The sequence below is a fragment of the Pseudorca crassidens genome, chromosome 21 (genome assembly GCF_039906515.1).
Source record: "Pseudorca crassidens isolate mPseCra1 chromosome 21, mPseCra1.hap1, whole genome shotgun sequence".
Lineage (NCBI taxonomy): Eukaryota > Metazoa > Chordata > Mammalia > Artiodactyla > Delphinidae > Pseudorca > Pseudorca crassidens.
In genome coordinates, this window is record NC_090316.1 from 21,655,911 (window position 1) to 21,665,565 (window position 9,655).

Consider the following 9,655-nt stretch of genomic DNA (forward strand, 5'->3'; position numbering starts at 1 on the left):
TTGATTTATGCATCTCGTTGTGGTTTGTAAATGATGCCTCCTATATCACAGTATTAAAGGGAATAATGGTAAAAACCAAAAGAGTGTTCTCAGATGATCAAGATCCCACTGGACATGTTGACTGACACTCTTAAACACCAAAGTGTCAGCAAGTTAGTGTACTTACTATTTCATATTATATGCAACTGGATGGAGTCTGTGCCATATCAACCAAAGCTGAATATAAACAGAATGACTTTTTTTCTCTTTTGTTCCTTCTCTAGCTGAGCAAGAGGTATGGTAAATCAGATACTAATATCAACAATATTATTAATGCTATATTTACTGAGGACTTAATATGTGCCAGGCACTGTTCTTAGGTCATTACCTTCATGAACTGACCCTCACAGTAAGCCATGAAATAGGTACCATTATTTTGACCATTTTACGGGTGAAAACACTGAGACAGAGAGTCAGTAATTTGTCTAAGGACCTAGAGCTGTGCAAGTTAGACATTCCCATCCAACCTGTCTGATTGTGGAGCCCAAACCCTCAATGAGCAAGTTATGTGTCTTATCCTACTTGTTACCTTTCTTCGGGGTGTTATTTAGCCTAAAACAACTATTGTGAGTCATCAGTATATACAAATAAATTTGAAAAACTTCAAATCATCAATCAAAAGGCATGCAGCTACCTTCATTGTAAATGGCCCCATAGCTGACATAATATCAGCGAACGGGGATAGAGAGCCTTACAATACTCAAATTTCTGCTTGTTTCTGGAATACACACCTGTCACATCTAAAGTCCATTATTAACTAAAGTGTATAAAATATTCATTAACTTTGCCTGTGTTGATACTTTACGGCTCAGCCTAAGGGATTTTATTCAACTGCTGGCTATTTATTATGGGGTCATTAATTGACAATTTTATATTTTATTCTGTATTTATTTGTTTGTTCCTGAAGCTAATTATAATTGTTAGCTATCTTAAATTCTTTTCTGAGGGATACAAATTTACATTTTAAATAAATAGTTTCTTTAAAAATATGTATCCTTATATAACACTAGAGCATCCTAGACTGTTAACAACTCTTCTTGCAAGATAAATTTGTAAGCTTAACTCCTGTAGAGGCTTTTCTTCCCATCCAGCAAATTATACAAAGCTTTGCAGTCACCCTTTTTATGGGACTGAAAATTGGAAAATTCTGGATTGTGAATGATTGAGGCTTTTCCCCCCACAGTGGTCACATCCCCTAGTTTATGATTTCAGGGTTTGGTCCTGACCCAATTCTACCTTTTCTCCAGAGTCCAAGGACCACCTGTGCTTCATTACTTGCTTTTTGCATGACAATTCCATCTCTGCAATAAGATACTTTGTTCCCAGTAGACTGGGATGGCATCAGTGAAGCTTGATGAGCAGTGTTGTGTCAGCTCAGAAGGAATGATGCAATGGTGCTCAAAGTTTTAGTCATGCATGACGGTGCTAGGAGAAAGATAATTCTAGAAACCATGTGACTTCAGTAGTAGAAGGTTCTACTATTACAGTAATACATTGTAACAAAATTCAAATATAATCTTTCCTCAGACAATAAATATTTATTACTAATTAGATACTTCTTTCGCTAATAGATAAGTAAACATATATGACTGGTAGATATTTTCCAAACTACTGTATTTTCCAGGCTCCCTTTGCCCCTACATTTGAACATTTTTAGATTGAAATATGTCTTAAACTAAAGTGGGTCTTTAATTTGGTACTTTATTTTTCCTTGTAAAGTTGTTATTAAATTCACTGTATTATAATCCGTATATCTCCAAATTCTAAACCATTTAAAATGTGAGGGAGAAGGAAAAGAATGAGAAATTATATAGATGGAGATCAAAATATCTCTATATGCTGATTAATCTGGACTGGTAACTACATTTAAGAAGACATATCTGGCCTGGGGGCCATGCCTACTTTTACTATACCGCAGCAGGGCCAGAGAAATCTACCACTGCTTGGTAGTTTGTGGTGCTATTGCCTGAGCTGGGGAACACAGAGGAAGGAGCTTGTCTGAAAGGTGGTGTGAACAAGAGTTCACTTTTACACCTGTGAATTTAAGGTGTCTCTGCTATCCGAGCAGAGGCAATGTCATATGCAGTTTTCTGTATGAGTCTGTGTCAGCTTTGCATTGAGTTGTGTTTAGCTTTACAAAATCACTCAGCTCTTTCAATCTTACTTCTGAGAAAGGGTAGATAGAATAACAAAAGTTACTATGTTTTAGCAAGTATGTTTTTCTTCAATTAGTGAGACTTCCTCCTTTGAGCAAGATGATTTGAGAAAAAAAAAAAAAAAAAGAGCAAACTCAAGAGTTTCTTTTCCAGGGCCCTAGTTATTAGTCATTCTTGCTTCCTTGGGGTAAAGTAGTAAGTTTGAGAAAGACAAGCAATGTTCCTCCTACACTTTTCTCAGCTGGGAGTGGGGTAGAAGTTTTTTCATCCTTCTTGGGAAACCTCTGGAAGTGGGACATCATCTCTATCATTAGAATTGAGGAAAAGTCATGGAATATACAAAATATTGCCTCTGAATAGTTAAATCAAGATAAATAGAAAGAAAGAAAGAAAAAAAAACCCACGATATTGTTATTCTAAAACATCTTCAAACCAAAATGTAGAATTTAGAAACATTGAAGGAGCAAAAGAGGTTTTCTCCTACAGGTTAGAGAAAATCATCTAAACATTTTCTTTCTTTGCCAAATCAGGATGGCAGCCAGTTAAATGCATTCATGCATCAAATAATTAACATTTAAAGACTTTTACTAAAGCTTGATTAGAGTTCACTTTGGAAGTAGGATAAAACCAAGACAGATATTTAAAGCACATTGTATACTTAATTAATGAAACTTTCTATTTAAGCTTTATCTAAAAGTCACATTCCAAGGTGTCTGTCATGGTTTACAGAGATTATTCTTGAAGAGGTGTGGCTATTCAGCAGAAGGTATAATCTGGCAATTAGAAGCTGCAGTCTTGGTAACTTTTAGGTATGCAGATCTCCCAGAGGCTCTTCAAAGTTGGCTGAAGATTTCATTGTTATATTTTTATTCTAAGAATTGACTTCTTAAAGTTAAGTACTAGTAATACAGAGGTTTCAGAAGGAAAGGAGGGCTGAAATCTTATACCCAGGGTAGAAATGGTAGTTCATCACTAATGCAAGTATTGCAAATAGAACCAAATATCTTAGATTTAATATGCTAGCTCCATAGCTGCTGTTCACGAATTTATTTTTTCTATTCAATATTTTCTATATTTGTGTGAAATATTCTCTTGATATTGCAAATCTTTGTGACTGGAAGCAGGTTGACTTTTTTGTTATTACATGACTATGAAAATCTAGTTAGGCTGTTTAGGAAGTGTCTATAAACATTTTCACAGAGAAAACACAAGAATTTAGAATTTTCTGTAGGGATTAGTTTTGAGAATGAACTGGAATCCTGTTATACTGAATCTTTTTTATTTTTTTTTTGACTTTTTTTTTAACTAGATGTCCTTCACCAAAATTCAATATGGGCAACACATATTCCCATGAAGACTGGTCACTTTCAAAGTACTGGATTAAGTGGTGTTTAAAAAAGTTGAATAACCACATATTAGAACCCCTAGGTATAGTATGTGTCTTCAAGGAACTAAACTAATTAGAGAAGTAAATTATGCATATGAAGTTGTATGACCTTGTTAAAAATGCCTTCAACTTTCTCATCTTCAGATCCCTCCTATGAGAAATGAGAGGGTTGGACCAAATAATTGCCAAGGTTTGCTTCAGCTCTATAATTCAGGGTTGAGAGTAATTTCAGATCGATATGGTTACGAAAATCATAAGGCAAATTGTATATTTATATGCTAACGACTATGAAGAAGTGTGTTGCTCTGAGTCTTGCAGAATGCAGGAGATGTGGGTTGGCAGATAAGGAAGAAAGGCTGTGATACCTTCTGTTGAGACAGCTAGGGTAACCTTCCAAATTGTGCTATTACCTGTTGAATCCATTTTATCTGTTGTTTCTCTGAGTGTATACTTTCTCCAACCCAAAGAGGTCAGTGGCTCTCCATTACCTACAGACTGGGTTTCAACTTTACAGAATGGTTATCCCTCCACCCCACCAGGATCCCTGTGCTTCTTCAGCTCTGGCACCTACTTACACATCATTTCCCATCTACCCTTTCTCAACTGTTTTCTGTTTTTCTGTCCCTGTTCCTCTTCCATGCTATACCCTCTGCCTCTTGCATATCAACATTTATAAAAACAATTGGTGCTTCTAGGTACTTAACGTTTTCCTGGGGAGACTTCTGTGATCCCAGCTGAAAGCCACCTTTGTTGTGTGTGTGTGTTAGAGGTGGCATGGAGGATGCTTCTCCTCCTCTCCCTACTTTCCTCCTAAGGTCACAGAGAAAGGACTTTCTGCCATTACCTTTAGTCCATAGTGGAAGTGTTGAGAAGCTGTTTCTATTACCTTTCTACCATTTCTTATTGGAGGAGCATTGAGCTTGACAATTCTTCATTGTATAGAACTGTGACTCTCATTTCAGGACAGTGTAGCTTCCCTGCGATTGTTGATTGTGTGAACCCAAAACACTCCCTTTATTTAAACCCTTTCTTTCCCCCAATGGTGCTATCTGACCCCCTTGAGAACCACTGAGTCTCCTTACTTGCTCCTCTTCTTGGAAGATGGACTGATCACCTGGTGAGGCTGATGACAGCCCAGCATTCATTAGCCACGGTTCTCTAATGGGCAGTGTTGAGATGGTAAAATTCACTTTTTCCCCCCACCCCATCTTAATGAGGTATAATTGACAAATAAAAACTATATATATATATATATATTTAGAGTATACAATGTGATGATTTAATATACATGTACATTACAAAATAATTACCACAATTATGTTAATTAACATCCATCACCTCACGCAGTTACCATTGTGTGTGGGTAATGAGAACACTTAAGATTTACTCTTAGCAAATTTCAAGTATACAATATTATTAACTATAGTTATTATACTGTACATTACACCTTTTAACCAACTTCTGTCTACTGCCAACCCCCCCACCCCCCCAACCCCAGTCCCTGGCAACCACTGTTCTACTTACTCTCTGGTCCTATGAGCTTGACTTTTTTAGATTAGACATATAAGTGAGATCATACAGTGTTTGTCTTTCTCTGTCTGATTTATTTTACTATTTCACTTAGCATAATGTTCTCCAGGTTCATTCATGTTGTTGCAAGTGGCAAGATTTCCTTTTTTTTTTTAAAGGCTGAATAATATTCCATTGTATATATAAAAACACTTTTTCTTAAATCATTTATCCTTTTTTTTCATTTTTTAAAAAATTAAGACTTTATTGTTGAGTGTGATTGATGAAATGTATGGTAAGAGTACATTCAGTTTTGTAAGAAAGCACCAAACTGTCTTCCAAAGAGACTGCACCACTTTGCATTCTCACCAGCTAAAACACACTTTTCAGGGAGGACCTATTTGTTTGTTCTTTTTTCTTGCTCTATGCTTTGGTACAGTGGGCCAGCAACGTCTCTGCCTGGGCTTATACAGGTCCTGTTGATAGGCTTGTGCAGGGAGGGCAGAGGGCTCCCATTCTATGTTCTAGAGTATCAGAGAGTCCACAGCCTAGGAGCAATTGAGCTCTTACGTGTCATTGTTAATGAAATGGACCCTGGAATTACATTTAGCATCTTGCATCTGTTCTCTTTTAGCTTGGTCCAAGTAAATTGGTGAATGTTTTGGGTATCTTGAGCCTCATAAGACTTAGAAACTCTTCTTTAGCTATATAAGTGCTTATAAGTTAAGCACTCACATGGATCCTTATCTAGGGATGTTGGAAATTTAGTGTGGGTTAGGAGTTTGTATTACCAATTCTCATTACTGCCTAAAACTCTTAGTGCCTTGTTCATTGTCTTAAAACTCTTAGTCCCTTGTTCATTGTAGGTACTTGGTTTATTGAACTGAATAATAGTAGGCTATACTTAGTGCTGACTATGTGCCAGGCTCTTTTGTAAAGGCTCCATATGGATTAACTCATTAAAAAAAAAGAAAAAACTCTAAGAAGGTAATTACACTTATACCACTTTATCCATGAGGACATACAGGCTCAGAGAAGTTAAATAACTTCTCCAAGGTCATCCAGTTAGTAAATGTCACAGTTAAGTTTTGGAATCAGACAGTCTGACTCCAGAGTATGGACCATGGGATTGTGTGTTTAGAGAGAAAATTAAAATTGGCAATAACAAATGACACTTGAAAAGTACTGTCCATTTAATCTTAAAATTGGCAATAACAAATGACACTTAAAAGTACTGTCCATCCACATGATTTTTTTTAGCCCTAGCAGCACTTTAGGAAAAAACCATTTAACCAATGGCTGGAAGACATCTTGAGAGACCATTTAGTAGGGTTATTTTCTAAATAACCACCCTAAATTGGGTGGGCCCCTTGGATCTCCTCAGGGACCACACTCACTCTGTGTGTGTGTGTGTGTGTGTGTGTGTGTGTGTGTGTGTGGTCCATTACAAGTCCTGGAGAAGAGTGGGGTAGGCCTTGACCTTATTTTAATCAGTTCTACAAACTAAAGCCCTGTGTGTGATTTCAGTTGAAGAAGAGGCTCAGCTGCTAAAAGACTTGTTTAAAAACTAGACAGAACACAACCCAAATTGCCTAGGGTGATTGGAGTTCTATTGGTTTACATACTTTTTTTAAGATGAATATTTTAATCATTCACTCTTAAGTAAACCAGAGAATAAAAACACTTTGTTACTTCTTTAACGGTTATTTTACTAAAAAAAACCAACTGGGTTAGATCCTTTTCCTATGAGGTTAATAGATACTCCACTCAATTGTCAATTAGCATAGAAATACAAAAAATCTGAAGTACAGAAAGTGCTTTCCAAGTAAGGTAGTTAAGATGCCAGATATTAGCAGCAAAGGTATGTTTTGTGGTAGCTACAAATCACAGTTCTGCTTTATCTTCCATACCTTAAATGCTCAAGCTATAAAATCAGGTTTATGTCCTTGCTAGTTCCTTCAGCTTCCATAGATCAGAACTTACATTCACATATTTTCTTTGCACCTATGACCACTTTAAAGTTCTTTTCCCTTCCTGTGCTTTACCTGATGTTGTCTGGGCCCATTCAGTAGAAAGCTGTATTATATTTACCACTGTTTTATATTTTGCTGTATTATATTTACCACTTCTGTTTCTGTAATTTGGTTCAATGTAATGTAGGGGTAATGACCATCTTTCTAGATCTTGAATTCATAGGCTCATAACAAATAAAAGTTGTCAAAACTTCAAGGTCAGATGAATAATTACCTAGATGCCTTGAGAGAATTAAAAGGCAAAGTGTACACAAGAGGCACTGTTTAATAGCTGGGTAGCTTTAATTTTAGAACAAATAAGTTTTTGAAACAGATTTTCCGTTTTATTTCAACAGGCGGAAAAAAAGATGAAAAAGATAGAGAGTAAAGTATTTAAAGATTAGAAACGAGGAAAATCAGCAAACATACGAATAACACAAGTCTCAGTCATAGCTGAACCTCAAAGTTCTGTAGTATTCATTTAATTTGTTAATTGCAAATCATCATAAAATAGGTTTGACAGCTTTATTTCACCTTTAAATTTTCAGTTCAAGTCCACTTGCATTTGGGAAAACAGATTAAACATAGATTGTTGCTTCTGCCCTGAGATTTAAAGAAATGACTTAAGTAAGCACCTGACCAATTAATTAAAGAGAATTATTCTTGGAAGAATGAACTCTGAGAGATACTTGAAGTATGTTTTTTCATTTCATATTCCAACTCTACAGTAATTTTATAGCTGTTTAATTTGACACGCATATATATGTGTTCATACTAAATTCTAGCAAATTATAATAAGCAGTGCATTCATAGTTTCAGGCTGTAAGGACCATTCTTTCTCCATCCCAGTAGTTGACTGCTTAATAAATAAATAACTGAGCCTCATTGGGAGTAGAGGTTAGGGTTGACACATTAAAACCAGGAAGAATAAAATAATAATTATGAACACAATTTTTCAATGCTCTGGAAGATTGAATCCAAATTAACCTTTTGGTTGGAAGCAAAAGGTAAACACAGGTAGAATTAGTTAAAATGATACTTTAAAAAACTGGCCATTTCTTTTCTTTCTAGAAAACCTTTGTCTCATATACAGGAGTATCAGTGTAGGTTTTACTTTTCTGGCAATATGTAATTTGTCTGGAAATTGAGTTATGACTAAAGGTAGATGCAACCATTTCGCTACATTCAAACTAGCCAGAATCAAATGATGATTAGTAATTGAGCAAGAAAGGTCATTCCTATTTCTATCTCACTTTGTGATGCAATAATTTCCAAGCCATCTGTTCTTTGGAATATTTATGCGGAGGAAATGAAGAATTCCGAGATTTATGCAGAAACTTTAGAATCCATCCAGAGCTCACCCATAAGCCTTCAGAGCTCGTCAGACAGACATTAGATACCCCAGGACAAAGGCAAACCAGAAACACCCCAGAAGGAAGTGCTCCAGACGGTATATCTCCCCTGAATACCTGGCTGTGTTCCTATGTATCTAATCTTTGACTATTTTCTTCAGTAGGGAGTTCTTAACCATCATAAATTAACTTGCAGAATCACACTATTAATGATAATGCAACTAGAATTCTAATCCTACCTGAAAACCAAACCAATTTAGAGACTATAGACCCCCCTAAAATACTAAAACATGATGAAAGATGAAGAATTCCTATTTTTCCCAGGGGACAAAAAACAGGAAAAGACAAATTCAGACAATTGGAGCTTCTCTTCTGGAGCTAATTCTTGTTTATTATCTCATGTTTTATGGTCAGCAATTCAGACTGGGGGTTAACAAACACCACTTACCCAAAAGCAGTCGGCTGTGTCAGCTGAAGCAGAGGTTGCTTGAGAGATTTCTGATTCGGTTATGCTTTGAATCAACATTGGGCCAATGTTGAAATGCAAAGAGGGAGTGCAGCTGTGAGTGAGACGAGTTTTGCTGGTGCGTCCGGCAGATTCATAAGCTGTGTTTTTATGGCAGGGCCTGGATTTAATTTTCTTAGTTTGACAAAATCTGACTGTCTCTGGCAGAGCAATCTGTCCATTTGACACATTTTGGCCTCAGTAGAATATGAAGAGCAGGTCATACAGCGAGGGACTCGACAGTTTTAGCAAGCTTCAGTAAGAAGAGGTCTTACATCAAAATGTGCAGCATTCTGGGGAAAAGGATTTGAAGGTCTTTTTATGCTTCTCAGAGAACAAACTTGGTGTTCAAGGTGAGTTCTCAGTTCCCACTGCATCACATGTTGGTGGGAAAGGGGCTCATTGGTTCTATGGAAATATGAATTGGGGTTCTTCACAAACACAGTGCCCCAAATCTGGAAATTCTCTGTTAATATCCATCATTTCTTCCCTCTGCAAATCTGAGAAATCAAATGGCCTCAGGAAAGAGTTTTGCCAGCCTTTGCACAGGGATCATTACTTATGAATTTATTTTACAGTAGTCCCTCCTTATCCACAGTTTCAGCTACCCATAGTCAACCACAGTACAAAAATTTTTAAATAGAATATTCCATTAATGAGTAATTCATACCTTTTAAACTGCACCACCTGGGTAG

The 9,655-nt window shown here is 36.4% G+C and overlaps 1 long non-coding RNA gene across 1 annotated transcript in view; it reads right to left on the minus strand.

The window, feature by feature from the left end:
- The window catches only part of LOC137215882 (uncharacterized), a 35,164-nt gene extending 26,131 nt beyond the window's left edge, over positions 1-9,033 (minus strand). Inside the window, exon 1 of the long non-coding RNA XR_010939470.1 lies at positions 8,904-9,033. This is a non-coding gene — a long non-coding RNA (uncharacterized lncRNA). The remainder of the gene's footprint in view (positions 1-8,903) is intronic.
- Positions 9,034-9,655: the final 622 nt, after the last annotated feature.